Here is a 16,413-nt window from a genome sequence, read left to right as displayed (position 1 = left end):
ACCAGATTGAACTGATTTCAAATTGGTTTGAAGTCAGAGGAGTGAGGTGTGATATTCATTGTTGTTGTTAAATGCTGTCGAGTCAGTTCCGACCCATAGCGACCCTGTACAGGGATTCCCAGGGGTAGTTGGTGAGCTTGAACTGCCAACCATGCAGTTCAAACCGACTTTTCAATCTAGCACATTAACCCATTAACACATTAACACCAGGACTCTGTGATATCCATGTAGGTTGTACATACAAGGCTATGATCTCTTTCTGTATTTGGTTTATTTAAATGGGCAACTGGAACTCTTCCATTAGGGAGACCTGCAAGCTGCCAGCAAACTACTCTACTCTGGACCGCTTGCTCTTGCCTCTCCAATATCACCAAAATGTGTTCCTCATACGTAAAAGGAGACACTGAACTAATTTATCTTTACAGTTTCTTCCCTCCATAAAATGCCCCTGGTCTGAAAACATATACACACTAAGGATACTCAACTTAAAACATTTGTCTCCTCAATTCTGAGTGAAAATGGTCCATGCAATTGATAACAGGCATATGGTTAGCTATGGTTTCTAACCCTACTAAGATTTCAGATGAAAAACATAATTTTTATTTTCATGTTGCATACTACAAAATGAGTGCTCTATCCATTCTCCCTCAAGGCTGACTCCCAATGGGATCTCAAGAAGGCAGGAAACTCAAAGCAATGAGATCTTTCCTGACAATCTCTGATGTTCCCAGAGGTGGCCCAGAGCATGGACAATTCCTGGCAGCTGTTCTTAGCAACGTCTTCAGGCCTTCCTACCACTGTTCTCACAGCTGTCCCAGTCCTCAGTGGCTCTTGTGGTGCCAGTTTCTGCTGACTGCTCCAGTGACTCTCTCCTCCTCAGATGGCCTGGAGCCATTTCTGTGTCCCCTGAAGACTTGGAGGTTTAATGTCCTCTCTAAGCACTACCCAAGGGGTTAGTTGCTAGCAGTGCATGCACTTATCCCTACTGATGCCTGTGGAATTCCAAGACTTTCCCAAGGAACCAAAAGAACCAAATCAGCTGCCCTGGAGTCAATTCTGACCCCTGTGTGTCAGAGTAGAACTGTGCTCCATATAAGGGTTTTCGATGGCTCTGACACTTTGGAAGTAGATCATCAGACTTTTTTCTGAGGTGCATGTAGGTGGATTCAAAGAGACAACCTTTCTGTTAACAGCCAAGAGCTTAATTATGTGTACCATGCAGGGACAAAGCTTTAATTGATCTTGCTCAAAGTTCTCTAAATGTGTTAAACAAGTAAGCTATAGCTGTAGCAAGCAGAACCATTATCCTAAACAAACTTTCTGCCATTCTGTCAATATGAAGCAGCATTGAACTTTGTGTGCTCTCCCATTTTCCCTTGGGTTCTCCTCTAAGAATATTGTAGGTGAAGCCTCCCACTCCCTGAATGTAGAAAGAACCTTCTTCTTGCAATAGGGCACAAAGGTTCCTCCATAAATTGGTCTTCATAAACCGCCCGGATAAATCTTCTAGTTGCAAAAGGTAAAATGAGGTTAGCTCTAGTAAGAAATCATATTTAGTTATCATTTCCTCAGTATATTACTTTGATTATACACACACACAAAAAAAAATCTAAATAAGTTCACTACTGACAGAATGCAATTGGACAAGAAAATTATTTTCAGGTGGTTAACAAATCAACTTTATGCCTAGAAAGTCATTCCTGTCAAAACAGTGGAAACAAAATCCATAATAAATCTTCTTCCACCGTCACTGTTTAGTCTTTAAAATTGCCTCTGGGGTCCTCCAGAAGCAATGGAGGTTGCTTTTGCTTTAACATGCAGATATTCCAAATTTTAGAAACAGGTATAAGTACAAAAGGATAAAGTCTATGGAGACTAAGTTCTGATCATGTCTTCAAGAGCATAGTGCAGAAATCAAATCATACTAGATTGAAAAGTGTTTCCTGAACTAAAAGATAAACTGACCCTAACGGCATATGTGAATGTATGAGTTTACTGAAATGAAGTCTAGCTATTCCCAGAAAGCCTCCTTCAGGTACACTGATTCTAAGTCTTTAGAGTCCAGTCCTAACTAAGGAGGACAAAGTCACCTGCCCAGTTGTTGTATGATTAAATACTGTTTTCCTAATTCGACTTTGGTACCAAAAAGGGACCTCTCTATTTCAGAATGGGCCTCCCCAAATTCACAAACGCAAGCTTTCTTACCAGCTCTTACCACAATGCAGACTAAGCTGGGAGAAAGTCCAGGAAGCAACAAAGGCCCCCTCTTCCATCACTGCAGCCCTGGTGTAGAAAAGGCTTAGTCATAACCATCCCTGGGTTGGCCTCACCCTTCTGGAGAAGTGGTGGGTACCAGCAGGACTTGAAAAAGCAGAGTGATCCAGAGCAAGGACTAGAGGGCATCCTCTCCTATGGGTTTCTTTCTGAGAGAGGCCAGGCACCTGGGTATACTGCCCATCATAAACTGCTGTTGTTGTTAGGTGCTGTGGAGTCTGCTCCAGCTCATAGCAACCCTGTATAGGGTTTCCGAGGACTCACTGGTGAGTTTGAACTGCCAACCTTGCAATTCAAATCGACCTTGTGGTCCAGTGCTTATCATTTTCAAATCAAATCTCTGATATCTGGTTTGAGCTCCCATTCAGGCTTTTGTGACTTTGAATAACTGCAATGTAATAAAGTCACATCCCTTGCTTTTTGCTTAAGGCCTAAAAACCACAATTAATTTTGAGGACAATCTGGTTTATGGCAAAAACAAGTTTCCTCACAAATTTGAATTTTTTAACAGGGCCTGAGCCTCACACAGAGACATTTCACTGGGCACCCATAACCTGCCCTAATCCCAGTATAAATTTTCTAGATTGTCATAGTTTATCCCCTCTGTAAGAACAGCCTCTATCCTTGCCTGAGTTACCCTAACCAGATAAAAGAGGCAGTGAATACTTTATGTTGTTTTTGTTGTTATGTGCCGTGGAGTCGGTTCCGACTCATAGCGACCCTGTACAGGGTTTCCAAGGCTGTAAATCTTTACGGGAGCAGAAAGTCTCATCTTTCTCCAATGGAACAGCTTGTAGTTTCGAGCTGCTGACCCTGAGGTTCGCAGCCCGATTCATAACCATTAGGCTACCAGATTCTGTTGACTTATGTCACTAGGGGACCATCCTTCTATACCTTTTCAAACCAGTGAAGTATAAAGAAAACACTCTCTCTTGTAAATCTTCCCTACAGCCCACCGTGATGAAAACCCACTTGCTATTCTCCCCTTTATGCTTCCATTAGTTTGTTATTCCTTCTATGATTTCTTCCCCTGATGACTTCTCCCCTGTTCACAGTGTAGAAATATCTAGTTGAGATTTTGCTGATGAGTGGAAAGAACAAAAGCATGGCCAGAAAGACGTGTTTGTGACAGCTATGCTAGCCTCACTTTTCAAGGCCAAACGTCGGCAAAGGTCAGAGCCAGGAAATAGTAGATACAACGATCAATGCAACAGGCTTACATCACACGCAGGCTTTGTGCAGCCTAGTTTGCCATCTTCACACTGTGTATGGAAGTCTGCGGAGGAAAGTGAAAGTTTAACAATAAAATATGCCAGCCAACTAAAGACAAAAAGAGAAATTCTGCTTCACATTTTAGCTACAAAAAAAACATACATTTAATTTCTCTCAAAATATTAAAATAGAAATATTACTAAACATGGCTATTAAATAGAGTGTGATTGCTTATAGTAGAGGAAGTAGTGGTCATTCTATGTAGAATACTCGTTGAGGGAGATCCGGATTCGATTCCTGCCCAATGTACCTCAAGTGTGTCAGACGGGGATTGTATGCTATCAGGATGCTAAACAAGTTTTAGTGGAAGTCCCAGATTAAGACAGACTTTTAAATAAAAAACATGGTGATCGATTCCAAACTAAATCAGCCAGTGAAAACCCTGTGGATCACAGTGACGTGACCCCATGGTACACAGAGTCTTCATGAATTGAGGTCCAGCTTGACAGCAGCTAACATCAGCTTGTGATATCAGTAAATTTTCTAACACACTGCCGCTATCATACCTGCTTGATACTACTTTGTACAAAGATCTCACAGGGAGGATGTGGGCTGAGGTGTTACATTTAGGTCTTTAATCCATGTTTATTTCTGTATATGGTCTTATTGTCTGGATCCTTTTTCATTGTCCAGCTTCCACATACATATGAGACAATCCCAAAAACCATGGCTTGGATCAGTGGTACCCTATTCCTCAAAATGACATCTTTACTTTTTTAAAACTCCACTTCTAAACTCCGGGGCCAGGACTGGCCCAAAGTACTAGGAAGCACTGTCTTCACCAAGAAGAAGTAAAGGAAAAAGCCCTTGGGGCAAGTTATATCAGAACTAATGCAAGAGTGCTGAGATGCCAATTTCAGAGATTGGCAAGACTTGGAATGAAAACAAAAATGTATCTTTAGTTTATTTTTTATAGATTCTAGTACAAGTCCAAGCCAGAAAAGCAAGTCTTTATAATGAAAGGTAGCAAAAATAGAGAAAAAGAGAGGATCTCAGGCCTGACACTTCATTCTGAAGGTATTGTAGACCTGGAGAGAAGCTAAACAAGACCTATTTTTTATGAAATTTCTGTACTCGTGCAGTTTTTGTTTATGATTTTGTTTTGTCCTTTTTTTCCTGAGAAGGCCCACAGCAGAGGGTCTGCATTTTTGGTATTCTTGCTGTAGGATCAGCATTGGACTAAGAATCACATGGCCAGCAGTTCAAACCCACCAGCTGCTCCTCGGATACCCTATATGGGTTCACTATAAGTCAGAACCAACTTGACTACACATCATAACAACAACAACATACCTGATGTGATGTTGTGGAATAAAGCACTAGACTGCAAGGTTGTTTTGAACCACAGGGTCGGTGGTTCAAACTCACCAGCTGCTCCTTAGAAACCCTATACAGGGTCGCTGTGAGTCGGAACCAGCTCAACGGCACTTAACAATGATACCTCCATACCTCTTTGACAACTCTTGTTCTTTCTTGCATAATACTAAACTTATCAAATGCAGCTTCTTCTTTAATGCCTGTCTTTATACTGTATGCTATGTATTTGTGTTCACAGACATTGTAACATTTATAGGCAGGGCATTGTCACGGGACCTCATTTTGCATTATTCAGTTAGCCTTTCTCTAGACATATTGGTGCTTCAATTCCATCCCAATGGGTCAGTCCATGAATTAGTCTGAGGTGCTTATCTTGCATTTGGCATTTCCACCATCACTATGTGGCAGCGAAGGCTGGTGACCTTCAAGTCTTTGTAGCACAGACTTCCAGCTATCTTTGTGCCAAGACCAGAGCATTCTTGCATCGGAATTTTTTTTGTTTGTTTTCCAAAGCCAAGAGAAAAACCTAAGCACCATAAATAGCTTGTCCTTGTCCACTCCGTAGTGATAATCCATAGGATCAAGTTAAATCCTGTATCCGTTGAGTTCTAACGATAATGCATATGTTTAACTTGCTGCCATTCATGTAAATGGAATCAAGTGTTGCTCACAGCAACGAATGGTATGTGTACACTGTACACGTGTATCACATCTGCTTATCACCAAAGGTGAAGCCAGAATTTGATGAGAAAGTAAGACCACCACTTTTCTCTGCTCTAGTCCTCGTGGAAGGCGCACACAGCAGACTTGAATTTCTATTGAGGGCTCTGGTTTTCCATCATTTATTTTTTATAGCACTGATGCTAAACCAATTGCAGGCAATGAAGGGTATTATTTCTGTCTTGGGTGCACCATGATGCTGGTTTGCCGTTCCTAGGAAGCAGATTCTCTGCTAGGTTTTATCATTTACCATGGGAGACCTAGTTCAACAAAACGTAAGTATTTTAAGATGCTTGACATTTTCAAAATGTAGGTTAAAAATATTCCCCATGTAGGAGGGATAAAGGGCCATACTAAGATAGGATAGAGGTGGAAGTTCTATTTGATATAATTCATGACAGAAAAACAGCAAGGTGAAGACTGATACTATAATTTGCTACATCCTTCAGTTTATTTAGAAGCAACTTCAAGGAATCTCAGAATCATATTTTCACGTGCCTTCTCTAAGGCATGTTCTCATAGCTATGTGCTCTCCAAATATAATAAACCTGAACTTTTATATTTTAAGAAGAGTGATGAAGATTTGCAAGCTATGAAGTTTAGAGAAAAACGTTTATGAAGAACCATCCACACCAAACAAGCTACAGAGACTTTAAAAATTAATAGATGGACTAGATATATTATATATCAACTTAAAATGCTTTTGCTTACAGTAGAATTACAATGATTCGTGATATGTCTAAGATATGGCCATATTTTAAGCTGCAAATGTTATGATTTAAATTTGTAGTATATTTCACCTTTCATTTAAAGGTCCTTAGTGGTCTTTCTAAGCGTTAATACCAGACAATTTCTATCTCTTTGAATATTTAACATGTTTTAAGTATACAGCTCTTAGTGCTTTTTCAGGCATGTTTTTATTTTGTGTTGTATCCCTGATTCTAACACTATGCATTCAGTGTTTTGACTTTATGAATGTAATGACTGCTTTTAGCAGGTAAAAAAGAAAATATAAAATCAGCCCATACAAATTGCTATTTTTTAATGTTCCTATGTGCCTGAGTTTTACCTTACAGCAAGGTCAATAGGATACCAGGAATGGAAGCAAGTCAGCTCTTAGCTGTATTATTCACTTTCTATTCAACTTGACAGCTCATTTGCAAGTTCGCACTCTTCTTTAAATGCTAACTTTCTTAAAATCTAGACAGCTGAACCCCTACTAACCCAGCTAAATATGCAGATAGAGAATAGAGCCCACAGAGTCCCCTTATATCAGTTTCCTGTCCAAGGTATTGTTTTGTTCAAAGACAGAAATTACCTCTTATTTAGTTCTTTCTAGTAAAAGGAAATGATATGGAGGGAGGTTTGAGAAAAAGTAGAATTGTCAGTATTACAGAACAAGCCTGGATTTTCCACTAAGACCAAATATTTCATCAAAATTCATTTAACAAAATCATAGTAAGTAAGGACCCTTCCTTACACCAACTTGTGGAATATTTCAAATGCTTTTTCTATATTAAGATATGTTCCAATCTGATAGGGCCAGTGACATTTTTATAACCCCCATCCTCAGAAAATTATTTATTCTTGAGAAGAAGAAATGCTAGACATGTGGCCAGATATGGGAAAAAAATATTTAGGGGGTGACATTTTTTTGGCATGAAATAGAAAGAAAATAGTTTTCTTATAAAACACTTGGCAAAGCAGAAAGCTTAAAAATATTTCTACATTTGCCCAGTTGCAAAACCACACAGCATGTTTTGCTTTTCTGTTATGGAAAAAGGAAAAACCCTCAGCTAGCACAGGTTTGATGAATCCCATCATTTCAGTTCTCTTGACAGGGATTAGTTAAATTAGCAAAACTCCTGTTGGAATGCCTAGCTTGTCATCTGTCTCTGCACATAAATGAAACACATGGTATTCTAAGAACTGAAAGCAGCCAATTTCTCAGGAAAAAAAATGACCCTTGGAGGTTAGCAGCACAATCATTCACACTAAAAATGTTTAAATGTGGATAATATGTTCTTCTAGGGTCAGCAAAGTATGTGTGTCTATTAGAATTATTCATAAAGCGGCTGCTTGATTAACATAGACATCATAGCAGGATAAAACATGGAAATAACAAAAAATGCACTGCTACTACATTTAATTTTGTAGCTTCTTACTCTCAGTTGTTTTTATCCCATATACATTTTGTTCATAAAACAGTTTTAATTGAAATTGTTAATAAATTCGTATAACGAGTTGTTCTAAGCTAGCAAACCATTGTACACCTTTTATTTCATGTTTGGAATGAAAGAATTTCTGTCTGTTATGTGGAAAGTGGAAAGATTTTGTTATGGAAAGGAAACATTGTCCTATCTTCTTTCTTTTGTTTTCCATCTTACTGCAGAACTCAGCATGCCGTTTAGATGCTTGAAAAGTGGACAGAATCTGGTTCTGCAAAGACTTAATTTTATAAGAAAATCCTTTAAATTGCTCACACCTGACCTCCCACATAAATAAAATGCAGCCCCCTCCCCTCTTTTAAAGGCTCTCTCTCTTCTCCTGTGTGGGGATGTGCTTCCCAGAATCTGAGCTGATCTGAGTCTTACAGACATCTAGTTAGGAAATGATGGTGTTTTAAGTTGTTGTTGTTAATGGCAAAATTCACCTTCTTTCCCCACCCACAACTTTTTTTTTTTTTTTTAATCTAATTTCTTTTGAATTGCAATGATATTTGTCAGCACGGGTTTCCCTGAACTGTGCAGCCATTCTAGGAAGGGTTGTAGTTAAATTAAAGCAGCGGACACATTGTTAACAGTAACTGGGGAAAGAGGAGAGAGCCGGCTCCTGATTACCCCCCATTGGCCTCACTCATCTGCTCCCCTCCAGTCCTGGAGCAGATCTCAGCCAGCCTTGGGACTGCATCCCTCTGCTCTTCTACATCAGATCTCCTGAAGTCCCCAAAGGAACATGAAAGCTGTGAAAGTTCCAAGTACAAACACCAAGTCAGAGAAATCACTGGAAAAAAGCAATCCTTCCTTCTATCTTGCTCTAAAAAGCAACGAAAGAAACTGTTTTTTAAAGCACTTAAAATTGATGATAGGGCAGAAAATGTGGAGCGTCTTGATGCTAATGAAGGCTGCTAGTTCTTGCCTTGGTTACCATTCTTTAGTAAGGGATGTTAGAGGCTCAGATTCAGACGTGTTGCTAGGAGCTACCTAGAACTGAGGTATTTATATTGTGTTTTATTCACCATGCTAATTGGCAGTACAAATGCTAGGACTGGAGGCAAAGGGAGAAATTATACCAGTAAGTATGCTATTGTTAGATAAAATGGACTTTCTCATTGAGGAACATTCAAAGTCACTTAAATATGAACTAATGGTTCTTGATTTTATAAGTCACTGTTGTTGTGTGGATCATTCATATTTGATGGTGCTGCAGGTTAGGTGTTGGGCAGCTAACCAAAAGGTCAGCAGCTCAAGCCTGCTAGCTGATCCATAGAAGAAAGATGAGGCTATCTGCTCCCATAAAGAGATACAATCCAGAAATCCTTTTGGGGATCACTCTGAGCTTTTTCAGTGGCAAACAGGACTAAATGAGTGCTGAGTAGGATCTAGAAGGAGGATTGAGGAGGACCTGGAGGGTGGAGCGGGAAAGGAATCAATCTGAAGAACTGTGTGTAGAGCACAGCCATCTGGTATGTACTAGAGAGTTGCCTTGCACCTGTGACTTTTCCAGCATTGGACCCATTGGAAAGGAATTTTGTCTGAAGTCTCATTATCAGACCTTTAATATAAAAATGGAGTCCTGGTGTGGAGCTGCAGGATAGTGCACTAGACAGAAAGGTTGGTTTGAACCTCAAAGTCAGCAGTTCAAACACACCAGCCACTTCTCGGAAACCCTATATAGTGAATCAAAACCGATTCATTGGCACTTAAAAACATGTGAAAGTGGAGTCTTGGTGGGGCAGTTCAAACCCACCAGTAGCTTCTTAGAAACCCAATACTGGGTCACTATGAATCAGAACCAACTAAACAGAACTTAACAACAACTATATAAAAGCAGAGACTAATGTCATGATCATTTAATTGTCATTAGATTCAACTTTTCCTTTAAACTTATCTTCCTTTTCTACCCTTTCTAGGGTCTTAAGGTTCTAAGCACCTTCCAGAACACCCCATTACTTCATGCTCACTCTCAGACCACTGAAGACTTTTAAATGAGATCATGGATTTGCATTTGCTACTTGTTTTAATCCCATTTGTCTTTGGTGTAAAGTATAATTTTTTTTTTTTCTTTTTAATTCAATACAAACCCAAACTTGTGCTACAATCCCAAAACTACATTTGCTTCCTCATTGACTCAGTACTCAGGCATTCAATAAATGATGAAAAGAGACTATTTGGGACTACTACAAGATGCTTTAATGCTACTACACAGCGGAGTGCATTGCACATGAATTCTAAACCAGGTTGACTGTGTGAGAGACATGGTCCTACGTTAGACCTGTGTGATTTTGCACCTGTATACTATTCTATTAGGATACCATGTTTGGTAAGGTGCCATCGAGTCGGTACTGACCCATAGTGACATTATGCACAGCAGAACAAAACACTGCCCGATCCTGGGCCAACTTCACTATTGTTGCCACACGTGAGTCCATTGATGCCGCCACTTGGCCAATCCATCTCATTGGAGGTCTTCCTCTTTTCCTCTGACCCTCCACCTTACCAAATATGATATCCTTCTCCAGCGACTGCTCCCTCCTGACAATAGGTCTATAGTATGAGAGACAAAATTTGGTCATCTTGGACTCTAAGGAGCACTCTGGCTGTACTTCTTCCAAAATGAATCTATTGGTTCTTTCAGCAGCCCATGGCACTTTCAATATTCTCCTCCAACACCATAACTCAAAGGCATCAATTCTTCTACGGTCTTCCTTATTCACTGTCCAGCTTTCACATGCATATGAGGTTATTGAAAATACCATGTCAGAGACATTTAGGTTGTATAAAAAATTAAATTCTATACTTTTCCCCTGGATATTTGTTCACTAAGCCTGCTTAATAAGCTGAATTCCATGAAGGCACATGCACAGAATTTTAGTTTCTGTAGTTGCCCTGGTGGTTCAGTATGATAATAAGCACTTGACTGCTAACTACAAGGTTAGCAGTTCACATGCCCAACTTTTCTGTGGAAGAAAGATGAGACTTTCTGCCCCCTTAAAGATTTACAGTGTCGGACATCCTATACATATGAGTTGGAATCGACTTCTAATCAGTAACTGAGAGAGTGAATATGGTTATTTTGGTCCATCATAAAGTAAGAAACAGAAACACACATGCACACACACACAGAGTCAAATGTTTTAATTATACAGTCTAGGGATAGTAATTTAGCAACATTTTAACACAGAAGCAAAATGTATTTTTTCCGTGAAACAATCATCTGATATGATTTATAAACAGGTAACTCAGACAAAATGAAGAATTGAAGGCGTTTGAGGAAGAGTGTGCCTGAGTGTGTGTCTATATACTTTGCCCATTTCCCACTTCTTGTCATAACTGTTCCTTTTAGGAAAAAAGAAACTATCTTCCCAACTTTGCAGATACCTGCAAATTGTAATTCTGCCCCGAAGGGAAAAAAAAAAACAGTGTACTATGTTTCATTTGAAGTAAATCTCCTAAAATGTCAAAATAGGTGTTTATTGCTATGAGAGGACTGAGATTTAATTCCGGAAATAGGCACTATTGCCTCTGACCATAAAATCACAGCCATACCTTGGACAAGGTTGATTAGACATTTGTCTCTTGAAGGGATGGGTATAAAGACCAAACAAGTACCCACTAGTCTCCAAAGAGTTCTCCCCCATTCCCATGCACCTCACTTCCCTCCTGACCTGAAATTCCTGTCCCTGGAGTAGATCTTAGATTTTGAAAATACAAGTGACTCACTTAAAATAGAATTTACCTGGAAGAGAAGCATGTGTCAGCACATTTAAAAGCCATAAATGGCCAGATAAGCTTCTGTACCGAAAAAGGGGCAGTGAGAAGTTTCTAAAAGGTGCTTTTCAATTAGTGGAAAGATTCTGGGCAACAGAAATCTGAACTGTAGAGAAAGAAAAGATTATCATGAGCTGGTATCCTGATCAAAGGACCAAGTGATTCTTTGATGAGAGGACATAAATTGGGCTACCTGGCAAAATGAAGTGGCTTTGGGGGGAAGGAAGTCACCAGGACACCTAGTGGAGATGGGCTGAGATCACTTAGAGAGAACTGACTTTATAGTGCCGATTTGGAAAGGATGAGAAAAGCAGAGAGAATATTAAACTACAATGAGATTATTAAACTGCACTTTTTGCTCTACTGCATGCTTCTATTCAATTAAAATGTTCATCAGTAGTCACACATGGAACTTTGTTAGAAACGTTTTGTATTAAATAAGGGGCAAGAAAAAAGAAAATGTATTAAATAATGAATGAGTCCTGGTATGATTCAGTAGGATAAGGCACTGGACCTCAAGGTCAGTTTGAACTGCAAGGTCGGTGGTTCACACTCACCAGCGGCTCCTCAGAAACCCTTTACAGGGTCCCTATGAGTCAGAACTTACTCAACAGCACTTTAATAACAACAACAAAGGAAAAAAAAAAATCAGAGACTATCAAAGTTTGACTGCAAACTTCACCTCCACTTAAGACCAGCCTGGCTTTGGAGTCCTGGTTTGGCGCTACAGGATAATGAGCTGGACTGCAAAGTTGGTTTCAACTGCAATGTTGGTGATTCAAACTCACCAGCCGCTCCTCAGAAACCCTATACAGCCTATACAGGGTTACTATGGGTCCGAACCGACTGGACAGTACATAACAACTTAATAAAGAGCCCTGAGGGTTCAGTGGTTCAGCTAACCAAAAGGTTCGTAGTCCAACCACTTTCTCCCCCACCTCTATCCAGTGGTTCCAGGAGAGGGAGAAACACCTGGCCATCTGTTCCCGTAGTATTGTTGTTAGCTTGTTCTGACTCATAGCGACAGTGTATTAGGTTTCCAAGGAGAGGCCAGTGGATTTGAACCACTGACCTTGTGGTTAGCAGTCCAGTGGGTATCCTACAGAGCCACACCAGGACTATAAACATTCCAGTCTAGAAAATCCTATGGGGCAATTCCACTCTCACATCGGAGTCGCTATAAGTCAGAATGTTCTGGACTGTCCACAACAACATAATTACTTATTGTGGCATGTAACAAATTTAAAATAATATCAAGAATTTTGCACCATTTCCTTCTCAGAGTTTATTTGTCTGCTTGTTTTTCTGAAAAAATCAGTGCCAAAGTTTATAAAGAAAACATATGCAATGATAAAGTTACAGTTTCCTCCATGTGATATCACTGCTATTTTGGTGATTTTGTGATTCAGGGATCCATGTATTTATTATAACATTTCTTTTCTAGAGCCAGAATAGAACAGACTCATATACCATTCTGGTCTGGGTGCATTTCTTCAGAAGGTACGCTGTACTCATGGGGAACTGTGTCTGTCTGGGCCTGGGGCTAAGAAGGTCAGGAGGAAATCTATGCATGTATTAGATCAAAAAGATTTCTCAGTCAAATTAAGAAAATGTGGGTGAACTGGTGGGCACTAAACAATCTGAGTATACTCTGACCTCTCCCTGATGTTTTTTTCTGTTAAGTTTCCACCAGAATCAAAGTCTTGAGATTCTACATAGATATATTTAAACTTATTTATTTTTAGGAATTGGAGGAGGCCAATGGGAAAATTAGGAGAATGGAATGAAGCCTATAGCAAAGTTATCATGAACTCTATTTTTTTTTTTTGTAGAGTAATTGGGGAAAGGACTTATTTCAAACTGAAAATTTTAGCGTGGGGTCATTAGGGTCCTTTTCCTTACAGAAAATAACAGTTCCACTTTTGACCTAAAAATCCTTCCATTTTGCTACTTCTGTTATGGTGGTTGTGTGCTGTGGAGTCAGTTCCGACTCAAAGCCACCCTGTATAGGATTCCCAAGGCTGTAAATCTATATGGGAGCAGAAAGCCTCATCTTTTTCCTGAGGAACCACTGGCAGTTTTGAACTGTTAACCTTGTGGTTAGCAGCCCGACTCGTAACCACCAAGCTACCAGAGCTCTGTTACAGCCATTTCTAATGTAGTCTCTACTTGTTCCATCTGATGTCTCTTGCTCCCTGATACTTCACAAAGGGACAGGAAATGCTCAAATCACCACGTACATGCTGATATCAGTACTCTAAGCCCCTCTAAGCCAAATATGTTGAGTTTTCCCTAACATCACCCCCACCTAGCCCCACTCACTTGGGCCCTAGTGGTAGATGGGAGAGAGGGACCCCAACTTCCTCAGGCACTTCAGACTTGTTGGATTGCTTCAGATGCTTGACAGCCAAGGCTTCTTAGCTCTCCTTTTGTTTCTGAAATCTCCCTTGAGAGATGTTATATGGATTTTATTCCACCATATATCGTCCATGTGACTCACCATAATGGAATTTAACCAAATAACCCCTGTGAAAAAAAAAACAAACCAAAACAAAATTTTACTTAGTTCCCTTATCTCTTCAGGTCAAATTGGTTTAACCTTTGGATCACAAAAGGAGACTAGAGGATATATTTTAGCCACTGGGGCACATTGAGTCATCTCCTGACAAGAAGCAACTTCAAAAGTATCTGTCACAAGTTCCAAGCACTCCCTTCAGCCCCCAGTCCCAGCATTCACCTGCTTCCACATGTGTGGGACTGACCCACCCTGCAGGGACCAAGCCCCAAGCTGTGCTCAGAGGACTTAGCACCAGATATTGTCACCATCATCCAGGTGCCTTGGTCTTGCTGACAAATCAAAAGTCCCTAAAACATTAAGGACAATCCACAGTAAACTAAAAGCCTAACACATACTTTATTTTCAGTGCTAATATCACTTGTTTGATGTACTCAACCCCTCGTGACAGAATAGACCTGGGTTTTCTTGGCTGCAATCTGTTGGAGCAATCACCAAGTTTTTCTCCCTTGGAACAGCTGGGTGGTTCGAAATGCCAACCTTTTAGTTAGCAGCTGAGTACTAAACTGTGGTACTGCCAGGCTTCCTTTGTTGTTGTTGATAGGATCCACAGAAATGGTTCCAACTCATAGCGACCCTGTATAGGGTTTCCAAGGAGCAGCTGGTAGGTTTCAACTGCCGGCCTGTAGTTTGCAGTCTTTTCTTGGCATCCTCCCTTTCATACTTTGATGCCCTTCCTATTTATGCACTACACTGAGACTATCTTCTAGAGCATGAGTTTCTTTAAAGCCTAGTGTGTTCACTTAACTGTCCTGTCTTTGGAGAGCTACACAATGCCCTGGAGTTACTTGTTACTGTTAAAAATAATCAAAACAGATTTGCTGGGAGCAGTTATTCTATAGATAAGGGGAAACTATTCTGATTCCCAAAAAAAAGGAAGAAGCAAATGGCTCAAAGTAGACTGGTTACAAAGAGGCTTATAAAGAGAAGAGAGGGGAGAAGAATAGAAGATCTATTCATTGACTAATCTTAACATGATTAATTGAATCCTGTCCTCCCACTTTTACTAAGATCAATTGATAGCAGATTACAGGGTGGTCTTTCACTGAGCAGCTAAGTATTTGGTTTTTGTGAGTAAGAAAATCACAATAAGATGTCTGTTGTTTACCTTTCTTTTTGATATTGCCAAGGAAACCATTTATATGATTATCAATCTCCAACGAACTTCCATTTTCTACTAATGTATTACTTTTAAAAGGACACTTTTTGACTTCCTCAACTGTAAATTAGGTTTTAAAATGTATATATTTTTCAAGAAAAGTGGTCAGATATGATGAAATCAATCAAACTCATTATCTACTGGAGGATTTAAACTGTTGTTTGGTTTTTTTGTAATGCTTTTTTTCATTATAGTCTATGGTGTTCAATATTTTTTATTTAGTGTCTACTCAGCATCTAGCTGTGTGATGCTCTTAGCCCTCCATCTGCACATTGATTAGAATGTGAATCTAGCAAGACTGAAAAATAAAAAGGACTGTCTACTTTTTAAAAATCCAGTGCTTAGTCATTGCATCACATCTTGTATAAGGACAAAGAATCCTATTGAAACAATAAATACCAAAAGGCTTAGTTAGGTATGACAGTGTAAAGACATTTTATAAATATTTTGGTAAGTACATAAAAGAGAAGGTGATTATTTGCATTATGCTACATTTACTACCAGTTGAAATTCTTCATTTGCATTAAGCATCCATTTGAAGGAATGTTCTATTCTAGGGTCCAATTCCTCACATTTTATGTGGGCAGCATTAGAGTCGTGTATTTGGATATGTCATGAGGAGACTGTGCACTGAGCTGAGCACTGTATATCCCCAATGAAGGAAAGGATTTATATTAAACACTTGGAGTGAGTTAAAAATAAATAAAAGCCATTGAAAGGGCATTGATGTTTGACATTGAAGAAAACATGAAAATAGGGAGCGGCAAGAGCCATTTGTTCTCCAGCTGAAGAAAACCAACGTACTTGGTAGTTTCCTTGTGAAAAATATTCTGCAGATCCTGTTTTTAAAAGATATTGTTTTATTATTATATCAGTAACAATGGAATTTTGATAGAACACAGACAGGCAGCTAGGTCAGGATCTGACCTCCTCTGAGTTCCACAAGGCAAGCCTGGTACCTGGGTACCCACTCACAAGTGTTGAGTTTGTGACTTCCGGGGCAGTGCCCTGAGATATACCATCCATGCGTTCTAGCTCGGAGGTGGCCTGAAATGAACTGATAACAGAAGGAAGCGCTGCCCATCCTTTCTTGGAAGGGCTATTGG

The sequence above is a fragment of the Chrysochloris asiatica genome, unplaced genomic scaffold, assembly GCF_000296735.1.
Source record: "Chrysochloris asiatica unplaced genomic scaffold, ChrAsi1.0 scaffold00011, whole genome shotgun sequence".
NCBI classification, from domain to species: domain Eukaryota; kingdom Metazoa; phylum Chordata; class Mammalia; order Afrosoricida; family Chrysochloridae; genus Chrysochloris; species Chrysochloris asiatica.
This window is presented reverse-complemented; position numbering follows the sequence as displayed.